The sequence below is a fragment of the Schistocerca piceifrons genome, chromosome 9 (assembly GCF_021461385.2).
Source record: "Schistocerca piceifrons isolate TAMUIC-IGC-003096 chromosome 9, iqSchPice1.1, whole genome shotgun sequence".
In the NCBI taxonomy this organism is placed as follows: Eukaryota; Metazoa; Arthropoda; class Insecta; order Orthoptera; family Acrididae; genus Schistocerca; species Schistocerca piceifrons.
In genome coordinates this window covers 26,025,193-26,040,202 of record NC_060146.1, presented here as the reverse complement: position 1 = coordinate 26,040,202, position 15,010 = coordinate 26,025,193, and positions in this window count along the sequence as shown.

Genomic DNA, 15,010 nt, shown 5'->3' with positions numbered 1-15,010 from the left:
AATAATAGTTCATTGAACTGACTTTTTTGTTGGTTTCAGAACCTGTAAATAGATTTTCTTTTAATAACATTCAAATATAAAATTAAAATACATAATATAATGACTGAGATATTATCGCCATAGCTAAATTAATATTTTAGTTACCTGTAATGGGATTTATCATTTTTATTGAGAAATCGTAGCCATCTTCACCTTGCCAAAATATAATGGGATATTGCAGTGCATCATATGAGCGGTGTGTTTCCTTTATACGTTGTAATTGATCATTCCGACGATGTAAAACAATATCACGGGATTCCAAGTTTTCTCCAACTACAACGATAGCAACTTCATCAATAGTTGGTGCATTAAAACGTCTTGTATGTTGACCTGCAGGTGTTTTATCAGCTCTGATTACAATTTTGTGATTATCGGATGGCATCAGATCCAGGGCAGTTTTAAACAATATAATCAATTGATTGTGTTGATGAAATAAAGTTTGTAATTGTTCTACAATAGACCTCTTTACTAAATTGTTATGTGCACAATGCAGATCAATTTCTTGTGGTGAATTGCCCATAAAATAAATTTGCAGGAATTTGTTGTCGCTATCTGACACTGGTAACAGTGAACCTGCTCTGTGATATATTTGCCCTTGTATCTGTAAATAAAATAAAATATTATGGTGTGGTATAAATTAATGGATTGTCAGTGATCAAACTTAAATAATATTTGATCTTAAAAAGTATATATTTAGTTTGAACTAATATCTATCAAATATAAAATATAATAAAAGTGTCACTGAAACTGAATCACCATATAATATGATGACTAAGTGATATATAAGTGATTAAGAAATTGAAGATTAGTGACACATCTTAACTTTTGTGACAGAAAATTTTGTTCGCTAAAATAATTATGAGTAACTGCTATAATACATACCTTGAAAGTTGGCATAAAATTTTCCCGAACTACATTTGTTGCCCCAAATGAAGTCATTTGAAAGCAATTGTTATATTGTTGGATATGTGTCAAAAAGTGTATAGAATCTGTTCCTATTCCTGAAACCAATGAGTACAATGGTTCTGGTGGTGGGTCCAATGGTATCAATTTCACTTTACCATTTGCGCAACACAATCCATTGGCTTCATTTTTGTATTTTAATGCCTTACAGTGTGAGCAAACCGAGTTCATAGAACCAATAACAACACATTGGTAGTTACTGTAGTCAATTGACACATCGTAACTGAAAGCAGCTCGATTCAAACTTGCGCGATTATTAGTTGAATGTCGCGCTCGCGCTTCACGCGTTTGTGATATCCGAATTCTTTCACGTTCATTTCCGTCGTCACGTTCTTGTGCCGTACGATTAGATCGGTAATTAGCTTGGTTTGTAGCATTTCTAGTTCTTCTACCTAAATTGCTTCGTCTTATAGGAGGCATAGCAAATATAAATTAGTTTTTCACTAATCACGAACTAAACAAACACTAACTAAGTAAACACTCTGCACAAAACACGAATTTGTTTCGTGTATCAGTTGACAAAAGCAAACTCAGTAGATTAGGTCACAGACAACTTTTTTTTTTTTTTAAATTTTATATGACTTGAAGTCAAATCCTTTTAAGCCGTACGAATTGTAACGCGATTTTTGTTTGACTGATGTAATGACGTGGAAACTGATGCATTTTATCTCGCGTGCCGAAAGTAATACAAAAGAAACGCGAGTTTCGGAACGCGACATTAAACTTCTCCAACTATGTATTCTGTGCTCCAACGCACACACGCACATTGTTTTGATAGATATGATCTTTGACGTTAGGAACACACCTACATTGCTTAGACAACAGTGAGTGCTTGTAATTTAATATGAACTTTATACCATAGCAATAAAGCTCAAATTGACTACGTTTTAGTTACAAATCATTTGTAGAGGAAAAAGAAAAGGGCTATTTTTAGGGTTTTTCCAGCAATAATTCTAATTTTTCTCGCCGTAAAAACCATCCTTGAACTTCAACGAACATTTTAAAAAAAGATTTGGCCAAATTGGTCGAGGCGTTGTTGAGTTATGCGCTTACCAACACATTTTGCGATTCATTTTAATATGAACTTTATACCATAGCAATAAAGCTCAAATTGACTACGTTTTAGTTACAAATCATTTGTATAGGAAAAAGAAAAGGGCTATTTTTAGGGTTTTTCCAGCAATAATTCTAATTTTTCTCGCCGTAAAAACCATCCTTGAACTTCAACGAACATTTTAAAAAAAGATTTGGCCAAATTGGTCGAGGCGTTGTTGAGTTATGCGCTTACCAACACATTTTGCGATTCATTTTTATATTATAGATAGTGGAAACTTAATCGTCGTTGTCACTGTTGTAATTTATATAAATGAAAGTAAGACCAGCATTTGGCGCACATTTTATATGTGTCAATCGCCTGCAAACTTGAGACTGGATCAATGTTTCACCTGGTAAACTTGCACAATTGCCTTCGCAACAAACCAGACAGAAACAGTCATCATTGTTGCTTTCCTCACTTGACCGAGGTATTTATTTTAGGAACACTCCTTTTTTTCTTTCGATGTTTTTTCTTGGCTTTTTAATTTTTGTAGTGGTATTATTTTGTTCTTCTTGCAACGCGTTCTTTTTGGGAGTGTCTGTTAACAGCAGTTTTCCTCTTCCTTCTGTTACTCTTGGTTGATTTTCTAGGTCCTGCCTTTGGATATGGTGGAACAATTTGTGGAGAAATGTATGCGTTCGATCGAACTGCTGGTTTTCTTGATTGCTTTTCTGTTTGGCTGGTGTACGTAGTGTAACACGCCCGGGGGTGCAAATGGGGGTTGGGGGTACCTTTAGAGTGGTTGTCGTTTCGACCGTTTCTCACTTAGTCCGCACTACGTACCTGACAATCCCGCGGCGGTCGTATTGTCCTGCTCCACACTGCCGCTGGCTTGCCTGAAATTATCTGTCTAAATATGCAAGCGGGTTTATGGGAGCCACTAAACGTCAAGCACAACACCGTCCTACGTCTGGTATGAACATCTGTATTCTGAGACGATAAGAAATCGCAGGTTGCACTGCTTACATTCTAAGTCATAAGTTTTGATGTCAACTTCTAGGTGATTGTCCACAAAATCACTTGGACGAGCGGACGCGTAACCGAACACGGCGGGGATGATAGTTGACGATGCGAAAGCCGAATAATCGAACGAAAGTTCTTACGCTCGCCACGCATACAAAGATATTTGGTACCAGTCCTCCTTGACACTAGTAATAAATTTTAACACTGTTCACAAAGTTAAATTTACAGTTCTCAGTTCTCAGTTGTACGAGCGTGCGCGTAACCGTCGCGGCGCGGCTGATGATTGATGATGCGGGAACGCGATGACCGAACGCACGTTCTCACGCTCGCTACAAGACACTGGCACTTGTTTGCACTCATTCATGGTAACTAATTTTTGCTGATTCACATCAGTTCATTCTGAGAGACCGAACACGGCGCGGATGTTGATACTGTACGGTACGACACGCAACGAGAGGATACGCAATTAATTATCGGCGGCACTGCTCATTTGCTAATTACTTCTTGACGCCCTTTGCAAATCATTTGCATGTTTTATCACTTTACTGTAATAGCACTTGTAGCAACACTTCAACTTCCGTGCTAACAATGCCTCTCACTTCCAGAGCTACCTGCAACACAACAAAACAGTTCCGTGTCCAGCGCTCGACTCTGCAGACGCGGCTGCCCACAAACATACTCCACAACCAATCCAGCGATATCACAGTACGCTTACATTCCCGCACGAAAAAGTTTTCGAATTGTCGAAGAGAATATCGAAATGTGGATAATTTCCTACTGCAGGGGGTTAGAGAGATGGTGTGACGGGAGGGGGGTATACTGCCCCATCCCACGGGCATAGACCCACTGCCACATTGCGGACCAGACGTGGGTTACTCACAATCGTAGAAACATAAACTACAGTTCATAGCGTGTAGGCTTTCACGGCCGGCGTCTTCAGTAATTAAAATTTCCGGGCTGAGAGGCCGTGGTCTAATAGTAGAAATACTTCTTCCTGACGTTTCGTTGCCAGCTGCGGGCTGCATCATCTGAGGTGAGTCTACGACTGGCTGCTAGGCCGTGGAGGTCCTGTTTATATAGAGCGTGTAGAGGGCGCCACCGCTCGTCACGTGTTGTCGACAGTAAAACTCTCTCTGGCTGGCGTCATTACTCTCAATCGAAGGTAATCGATTGTCACATCTTTGGTACAAAGTCGATCGCCATACAAGGTGTGGCTAGAAAAAAACCGGACTAGTACTGGTGAAACAATAAAACGAATGCAATAAGGCTGAAAGTCGCGTGGCCTGTCACGTGACTCTCGCTCCGCCTACTGCTCGAGTTTCATCTGCCTCCTGCACTCAGTCTGCCCGTGGCGTCTGTTTTAAGTAGTTGACGTTTTGTCTGTGCGTCGGAAAATGTTGAGTGTGCAGAAAGAACAGCGTGTTAACATCAAATTTTGTTTCAAACTAGGAAAATCTGCAAGTGAAACGTTTGTAATGTTACAACAAGTGTACGGCGATGATTGTTTATCGCAAACACAAAGTGTTCGAGTGGTTTAAACGATTTAAAGATGGCCGCGAAGACACCAGTGATGACACTCGCACTGGCAGACGATTGTCAGCAAAAACTGATGCAAACATTGAAAAAATCGGTAAACTTGTTCGACAAGATCGCCGTTTAACAATCAGAGCAGCGTCTGAGATAACAGGAGTTGACAAGGAAAGTGTTAGGCAGATTCTTCATGAAAGTTTCAACATGAACAAAGTGTGTTCAAAAATGGTTCCAAAGTGTCTCACAATTGAACAGAAGGAACGCCTGGACATCCTGGAAAACATTGAAAGTGATCCCACCTTCTTACAAAATCGATGCATTGGAAAACTCCTGGTTCTCCACGACAAAAAAAAGCACGAATGTCAAAATCGAAATTCAAGGCAATGATGATTGTTTTTTTGACATCAAAGGGATTGTGCACATTGATTGGGTACCAGAGGGACAAACAGTGAATCAGCATTACTACATTAGCGTCCTGGCTACCCTACGTGAGCGAGTACGGAGAAAACGGAACGATTTGTGGAGAAAAAAGTCATGGATCCTTCACCAAGACAATGCCCCAGCTCACAGTGCGTTGTCAGTGAAGACGTTTTTGGCAATACACAACATTCCCATCTTAGATCATCCACCCTACTCACCTGATTTGGCCCCCTGTGACTTTTTTCTTTTCCCTAAAGTCAAGTCAGCTTTGAAAGGAACTAGATTTGAGACTGTTGAAGCAGTAAAAGAAAAAGCGACGGAAGTAATGTATGGACTTACCGAAAATGATCTGCAGCATTGCTATGAACAGTGGAAAATTCGTATGGAGCGGTGTAGAGACCGAGGAGGAGAGTACATTGAAGAAGATAACATGAAATTGTAAATAAATGTTTTTTCCAGCATCAGTCCGGTTTTTTTCTAGCCGCACCTCGTATCTTATCTAACTTCAAGCCTTCTTCTTTCCTGTTAAAATTATTGTGGTGTTTAAAAATCTCTACAGCCTCTCTATACATACGTGCATAATAATGCGATGTCTTAGCTAGCACGCTCGTCTCACTAAATTTTATTTCATGGTCACCCGTTTCAAAAACATGTTCCGCAACAGCCGATTTGTCCGTGTGTCCCACTCGACAGTTCCTTTTGTGTTCAGTTAGGCGAGTATTGATACTTCTTTTTGTGGTTCCAATAAGAAATAATAATAAGGAACAGTTGCCAAATACGCAAAATTTTACATAATTAAAGGACCCTACCTACAGTGCAACCTTACAGCAAAACTCACTCACAGAACAGTGGATATACAAATAGTTAATATTCTTAGGTCTTAATGTATTAAGCCTCTGAAATAGAAAGTTCTACAAATACAATAGGTTGGATATGATAAGCAAGTGCCTGAAAGAAATAGATAAAAAAATAGTAGAAAAACACACGCGGACTTAGGATGATGTCTGGGATTCATAGAAAATGCAGTTAACTATAACAATTTTTACCATATTCTGAAAACGATAAAGCGTACAGTTCCAGTCAATAGTTTACCCAAGCAATGCTACCATCAGCTCTTGTACTATCAGAGCTGTTCAGAGTCTATTGCACGGATCGTATTATCCCGAGATAACGAAACAGTTCAATAATCGTTAACGATGTAAATGTTCAAAGTGAATGCTGACCAAAATTTGATGTTAATACTAAAGTGACCATATTTTCTAGACTCAATATTTGAGCCGGTAAACGAGTCTCACTTTAACAAATATCTTGATCAACAGCAGCTTAGTTTCTTCACAACATCCAGGAGGAAAACTTGGGGATAGGCATCAACAAGTCCACGTATAATTCACGACAGTTTTTCTTGTGAGAATGTTCATCCAAAACTGAAGCCATCCGATTTGCACAAATCCTCAAAAATAAACAAACATTTTCATTGCAAATAACTAAGCTCCCAAAATTGTCTTTATAACTTTTGAAATGGCAATAAAATTTGTCTTTTGCATCTAAGTCCTGGCTGTTGTCTACAAGTAGATTCCTGCACTTGACACAATTATGTAAAGAAAAAAGTTTCTTCAAGATGTAACCAAACACATATCTCATACTGTTTTGTTCTCCAAGGTCTGCTGGAACTTCCACATTTGGTAGCTTTGTTGTAGAGCTTGTATCACTACTGCATAACAACGGTGAGACCTTTAATGTTTGAGCAGATTTCATGTCCAGTATTGCCTGACCCCAGTCAATTCCTTCACAATTACTGCTTGCCACATTAGAAGAGTTAATCAGTTTGCTTAGTGTACAGTTGTTAAATCCAGCACAAAACTGCCATGGAGATGGGTTGCTGCAAAATCACCTCTCTACCTTATAGTTGAAGAAAAAGTTTTCCGATGTGTCTTGGTTAATTTTATGTGAGAATAAGTACAATTTTGTTCCAGCCAGGCCGGCCGGGGTGGCCGAGAGGTTCTAGGCGCTTCAGTCTGGAACCGCGCGACCGCTACGGTCGCAGGTTCGAATCCTGCCTCGGGCATGGATGTGTGTGATGTCCTTAGGTTAGTTAGGTTTAAGTAGTTCTAAGTTCTAGGGGACTGATGACCACAGATGTTAAGTCCCATAGTGCTCAGAGCCATTTGTTCCTGTCAGTACCTCGGCAGCAAGCATTTCCAAAGTACATTTATTGCTTAGAAGCCCCTTTACACATTTTATCCTCAGGGAGTAATCTTTCCCATCACAGCCTACAAATTTCCAAGAGTGAATCCATGGCTTCATCACATGTAGAACATCCAGATGCTCTGAATCACTCCTAATACAGTTCCTTAGATGCGGAGGCCCTTTAACACTGGATATATTAAAGATATCAAAAATGTCATTAACTTTCTGACAAAAGTCTGAAGTGCAAATTGCAGATAATGGCATACTACCACAAAATACAAGTCTGTCAATACCAGCTGCCACTGTGTGGCTTAACACACGAACTGCAGTACCCACTTTCATTTTTGAAAAAGCTGGCAGTTCGACAGCTTTTTTAGTCAGCTTGGGAGCTAACTTGTATTTCCTGTGCAAGTCATTTGAATATAGCTGAGAAATGTCCTTCCAAGAAGCAGTACCAACCAAACCATCATTTGATGTATGAATTACGTCATACCTAAACAGGTTGTTTCCGATACTCTTAAACAAATGTGGGGTGTCGTAGAAGAAATAGATCTTCTGCTCCTCATATACCAAACTTGGTTTGTCTTGTGTAATTCCCAGCCTCTTTCTCCAGTCCACAAAATTTGAACCCTGATCGGTCACACAAGTCTTGACAACCAAGCCAATTTCCTTAAGTCTTTTGACTACTTCATAAAATATAGCAGTCAGATGGATAGCTCCCACTGTTCCTATACAAAAACAGTACAGCAATGGTTGTTTGAAACATGAAAAAAGGCCATTAATCATTATCACCAACACACTGTTGGCAATTTTAGCTGTGAATGTAAACCCCAAGTCCTCAAAATCAAGAAAACTGCCAGAAGTGCTGTCATATGTCAAATTTGCCATTAGAGACATTTCATCCAATGACATATTCGCAAGTTTATCATTATCAGAGAAATGCTGCACCTTTTGCTTTAAAAGATGGAATATATTGTCACTCATCCCACATTTTATTTGTATGTCTTCCACATACCTTTGTAATGTACGCACTGATGGAAGCATAAAACATTCTGACAAACACCTTTATGCCTGTTGCTGCAATATAATAAATTTAGAGCAAATAGCTTATTTTCGTGTTTCCATCTTGCAGCACGTTTCTCTTTCAATGGCATGCTAATCTGGCTTAACAACAAGTCAAGGGCATCTTTTTTTAAATATCAGGATCCTATAGTCTTCAATATTCGTTTGCCCTTGTTCACTTGATACTTCTGATACAGTTTCTGTCGCTGTCTGTAGGCACTTTCCTTGTCCTGTAATAGTTTCGCTCGAAGTCTAGCGATTTGCACATTCTGACCTTCTCACGCTTTTGTAGGACACGAACAGCTGCACTTAATCTAACCACTCCATCGTCAAAGCACGTCTGTGTTGATGATTCACACGAATCTGGCACTGATACATGGAGAGTTAAACTGGGTGCTTCTGTGTCATAGGACTGTTTTACTGCTTTAGATTGAGTGTCGAATCTTTGTGGCAGTTTCCTCTTCATCGTCAGTTGAGGTGGCTTGTTTGGATTGTCAAACAGTGTGGATACTGCATTCCACACGATTTCGTTGTTGTCTGCGTTCATGAATGGTTTTGTTCGAAATGTAGCGAATAAAACCTAATATTATTATACAGGTAAACTGGGTCTTTCTTCATAAGGTCTTCTAGTCCGCTATTAACTAGCCATTTTCTGCACCTAAAGCGAAACATTCATCATTTATACACATATAGTTTGCAAGTGAATCCTGACGATACAGTTTAGTAACATGATGGTATATACCTCTCAGGATCCTTAGGAAACCTAAAAAAAGAAAGCTGTGGTGTCATCTTCCTGTCGTTGCTGCAATTTATTGCGTTACAATCGCTCCCGCCAGTAAAAACTATTGTATAAATCAAAATAAACAATCACTATTTGCTTTCACGATCGCGCCGAAATCACAGTTCAACCTACAGGCCGCTTGGGGCGCTGCTGGCGCTGTAGGCAACAAAATCGAGGCGGAGTGTGGCGACTGTTACGTTAGACTGTGTTTATACTGTACGGTACGACACGCAACGAGAGGATACGCAAATAATTTTCGGCGGCACTGCTCATTTGTTAATTACTTCTTGACGCCCTTTCCAAATCATTTGCATGTTTTATCACTTTACTATAATAGCACTTGTAGGAACACTTCAACTTCCGTGCTGACAATGCCTCTCACATCCAGAGCTACCTGCAACACAACAAAACAGTTCCGTGTCCAGCGCTCGACTCTGCAGACGCGGCTGCCCGCAAACATACTCCACAACCAATCCAGCGATATCACAGTACGCTTACATTACCGCACGAAAAAGTTTTCGAATTGTCGAAGAGAATATTGAAATCCAGATAATTTCCTACTGCAGGGGTTTAAAGAGATGTTGTGAGGGGAGGGGGGTATACTGCCCATCCCACGGGCATAAACCCATTGCCACATTGTGGACCAGACGTGAGTTACTCACAATCATGGAAACATAAAGAACAGTTGCCAAATACGCAAAATTTTACATAATTAAAGGACCCTGCCTACAGTGCAACCTGTATAGCTAAACTCACTCACAGTATAGTGGATATAGAAATAGTTAATACACTAAGACACAAGAATATTATGCCCCTGAAATAGAAAGTTCTACAAATACAAATACAATAGGTTAGATCTGATAGGCAGGTGCCTGAAAGAAAGAGATAAAAAAATAGTAGAAAAACACACGCGGATTTAGGATGATGTCTGGGATTCATAGAAAATGCAGTTAACTATAACAATTTTTACTATATTCTGAAAACGATAAAGCGTAAGGTTCCAGACAAAAGTTTACCCAAGCAATGCTACCGTCAGCTGTTGTACTATCAGAGCTGTTCAGAGTCTATTGCACGGATCCTATTATCCCTAGATAACGAAACTATTCAATAATCGTTAACGATGTAAATGTTGAAAGTGAATGCTGACCAGAATTTGATGTTAATACTCATCAAACGCCACGCTAGTAATTATAGAAGGTCTGTTTTGCGGCGGCACGTTAAAATACGACATATGCAAACTGAGAATAAATCACTGAAGTCGTTCCACAATTAACACTTTACACCAATGCGAACTCAGTGTTTCGTGCATACCAAGTTACGTAATATGACATCCAAGGCTGTTCCTTGCAACTGTACAGACGCAACGCGGCTTCTGACATAGAGTGCGCGCGGATACGAATCTAGAAGAGAACTGGGGCACCACCACCACCACCACAAACTTGACGGGACTTACGTCCACTGAAAAATTGAAGGATCGCTGTAAGCCTGCCTTCAGAATGTATAAAAGGTTCGAAATGGCGTTTTTATAGGACAAAGACGATAGAAAATAGGAGAATGGACAGATCAAAGTATGAGCAGACGCAACGGCGGTGAGACCGTAAGTTGGGGCGATACCGGCGCCGAAGTACAGCGCCGGATGAGGGTATGGGACGTCACCAAAGGCACGACAGAGTACCGAAAAGTTAACATGAGGAGAGTTCTGGAGAAAGGCAAGAGTGTTCGAAGCGCGAAGGCGAATTTGGTGTACAAGCGGCGGAATGCGGAGAAGACGGCGGATGTCATGGTTGGAAACGTAATGCAGAGCGTTTAGTATAATATGGAGTGATTTGCTCTGTCCACCTGGGCCTGGAGAACATGGGTGTCAGCAGCCAGGCCCCACAGTTCGCAGCCGTACAACAGGAGAGATAAGACGCAGGACGTCCAGAGGAACAGCTTGAAGTGGACCGAAAGGGCGGGGCCCTTCAACAGGGGGAAGAATTGGTGTAACATGCCATAGGCCTTATGACAGACGCCAGCGACGTGGGGTTTCCAAGTGAGGCGGATGTCGAAGGTCAGACCGAGGAAAATGACTGTCCGGGACCATGGAATACGACGACCATTAAGTTCCACCAGACGAGCAGACGGAACCCGTTTATGAGTAAAAAGGATGGCCTGTGTCTTATCTGTGTTGATCTTGATCTTCCACTTGTTGCTGCATTGGGTGATCAATTCGAGATGGTGAGTGAGATTGAGAGCAATGAACTGGAGGTGCGATGTGAAGTGAAGACAGGGGTGTCATCCGCGTAGAGGGCCAGTTGATTGGAGACACGGGACGGGATGTCGTCGGTGTAGACGGCATACAGAACCGGGAGAGGATAGACCCCTGGGGCACACGTGCTTCCACGGCCTGGACCGAACTCCAGGTTCGGCCTCGAATTACATAGAATAATCACCCGGTTAGAAATGCCGAAGAATGTGGATGAGGTGGAGAGGGCAGCCATGATCGGCAAGCTTGTAGAGTAAACCCTCATGCCACACCCGGTCAAAAGCCTTCTCGTTGTCGAGTAGAACCACACCCGTGCTTTGACGCTCCAACTGCGCCCTGCGGATGGCGTCGTGAAGGCGGATCAGATGGTGGACCGTGCCATGGCCAGCCCGAAACCCAAACTGTTGGGAAATGAGGATGGAATGAGCATCGAGGAAGGATTGAAGGTGGGAAAGGATAATGCGCCTGAGGATCTTACCGAGGAAATTGAGGAGAGAAATGGGACGATAGTTCTGTGGGAAGAGAGGATCCTTGCGGGGCTTGGGGAGGGCGATGACACGGGCCAACTTCCAAACAGAAGGGAAGTAGTTGTAGGAGAGACAGCTATTGTAGAGATGGACCAGGTAGTCAAGCGCAGCTGGAGAGAGGTGGTGAAGAAGGGCTGGCCGGATACCGTCGGGACCCGGGGCCTTACGGGATGGAATGCGACTGATGTATTCCGCCACCACTGGGAGAGTGACTGGTGGAAGGCGGTGTCGATACGACGGCGAAGGAGCTGGCGGACCCGACGGTGGACGCAGGTCTCGTGGGCGCGAGCCTCGTCGTCGTCGACGTCGTTGAGGCGAAACTGCCGCTCAAGAGTGTGTGCCAGAGCCTCCGCCTTGTCCTGAGGCGAGTAGGGGGACTGTGGGGGGGCTGAGGAGGAGGGGGAGTAGATGTAGTCTCCTTGACGATACGCCACAGTCGGTCAGGACGGTCGATGGCCTCGCGAAGTCGTTGGTTCCATGCCTGATTATGAGCCTGCTGTAGACGGACGCAAAGCTCTTGTGCCAGCGATTGCCAGATTCGCTTGTCAACTGGGTCCCGGAGGCGTTGCCACCGGCGACGAAATCGACTTTTAGAGCGAATCAGTTCCTGGACATCTGGTGGAAGGTCCAGACGACGAGGGAGCTGGAGGACCCGTCGAGAAGAAGTGCGATAGCATTCGGTAAGAACTGTCGCAAAGCGGTCCGCCGACGGATCGATGTGGCTGCGGCGGGTGACAGGTGGAAGCTCAAGGCCGTGTAGGTCTACGAGCCGCTGGTAGCGCTCCCAGTCGGTGTCGATCACAAAAGCCGGACGGAGCTGGTCCTGAGGGCGAGCATCCAGGAATTCGAGGATCACCGGCTTGTGATCGGAATCGAGTTCCGAGACCACAGAAATCCGGTGGACCCACAGGATATACGGAGCCAAGAAAATGTCCAGAATATCAGGACGGTGGAGGGCTGGCAGCGGTCTTGTTCATATAGCCGCGGTGCGGACCGCCGAAAGTTCAGCCCACAAAATTTGCCTTCCTGACTAGACGCTGGGGCTAGTAGACCACCACTTCAAGTTACTAAATAATTATTTGATTCATTCGCAGAAGGCCGATGAAGGTCTCAATTTAATTGTGCAATCAGCACACAGGTAAGTATCTGTAATAAAACTGTGATTTGGCCAGGTTAAATACTTTTGGCGAAAGAATTATTTTAGTTCCGCTGCACACAGTAGATGAGCTCTGAATTTGCCCTTTGGAGAGACGCTACAGCTATAGTTTTATAGCTACCTAAATCTAAACATCCTAGCTTTATCTAATGACTTACTTAACCTATCTGTCTTTCGTCCTTTTAGGAGACAAAACAGAAAATCATGCATTTCAACCAATATATTACTTGGTTAGATCCAGCATGCTGTTTCCATTAAATTACAATGAAAAAGGAATCCGAATATAAAGTTTGAAGTTTCTAGCTTCTTCCTGTTGCGTCATTGATTTTTACGTAAAACGTCCAAATTTTGAATACTGTTAAAGCTACGAAACTGAAACTCAACACATTATCATTTGAGCATCACTTCTGACATGCGATTAACTTTTCAAATTATTTACTTTACTTTTAAGGTATTGTGCAACATTCGTGATGTCATAGCTAGCTACAGCGGACTAGGCTGGTACACAATGGAAAGCATATGAATTCTATATGGCGTGAGTAGGCTGCTTCCCTACAAGTGGAATGGACGCTGCAGGGCGTCTGGCTCAGAGTTGTCCTTCAAGTAATCAATTTGTACAGTTACTTGTCACTGTGGTGTCAAATGCTCCTCAAACAGTGCCACGTCGCCGTTCGCATTCCTGTTTTCTTATGATCGTACATTCCCCTGACCACTGCTGCCAGCAGTAATGTGCAGTGGCTACATTCCTGCCGAGTACTTCTACAATGTTGCGGAACGAATATCCTACCTATATTCACAAGAGCACAATTGTGTCTACAGTGATTATTGCACTTCACAAAAACTTTCACTGCTAGAAAACTACTGGTTCAACATTTGTTAGGGGGCTCCAGTTTGTCCTGTCTATTTACTGCGCTTAATGGTAACGCTTCTTTCAAAACACATTAGGGGTAGGGTAGAGCGCGGCAAGTTGATCAAATTTTCACTTGATTGGTTATAGCTCCTCAAAGATAAGTCGTAATGGCTTACTATGCATACTGGTCAGTAATTAATTTATACCTTTGCAAAAATGTCCATAGTAATTTATTCCTAACAAGTTGCATTTAAGAGCTAGACGTGTTTAAATGCAAACAGTCAAGTACGCTCAATGTACCCCGTAGGTGAGGTAAGTTGAGCAACAGTATGGGACAAATTGAGCACTTAGAAATCTAGCCAAACCACAGGTGCAATGTTAGCTAGACATCAAATAAAATTCTTGTTTCACAACCAACTGTTTATTAAATGAAACAACAAGTGTACTGTTACCAGTCATTGTTTATTTATCTCCACGACGCGTTTCAAAGGTTTAAACCTCCATAATCAGGTAGATTAACATTTGTTAGTATGACATTTGTGTGTGTTTTGAGTTACGATTTTTTGGAGGAACTTGCGTCACTGTCTAGTGGAGAAACAAAACTCTATTTCAGAACATGGTTTTGGGTTTCTTGTGACAAAAAATTAAACTTGTATCCAATGGTAAACATAAGTGAATTTAATTACCTCCAGTGGTCACAGATTCCTTTCACTGTCGTAACAAATGGCTCAAATGGCTCTGAGCACTATGGGACTCAACATCTGTGGTCATAAGTCCCACTGTCGTAACACATCACATGTATACTGTCATACACTCCTGGAAATGGAAATAAGAACACCGTGAATTCATTGTCCCAGGAAGGGGAAACTTTATTGACACATTCCTGGGGTCAGATACATCACATGATCACACTGACAGAACCACAGGCACATAGACACAGGCAACAGAGCATGCACAATGTCGGCACTAGTACAGTGTATATCCACCTTTCGCAGCAATGCAGGCTGCTATTCTCCCATGGAGACGATCGTAGAGATGCTGGATGTAGTCCTGTGGAACGGCTTGCCATGCCATTTCCACCTGGCGCCTCAGTTGGACCAGCGTTCGTGCTGGACGTGCAGACCGCGTGAGACGACGCTTCATCCAGTCCCAAACATGCTCAATGGGGGACAGATCCGGAGATCTTGCTGG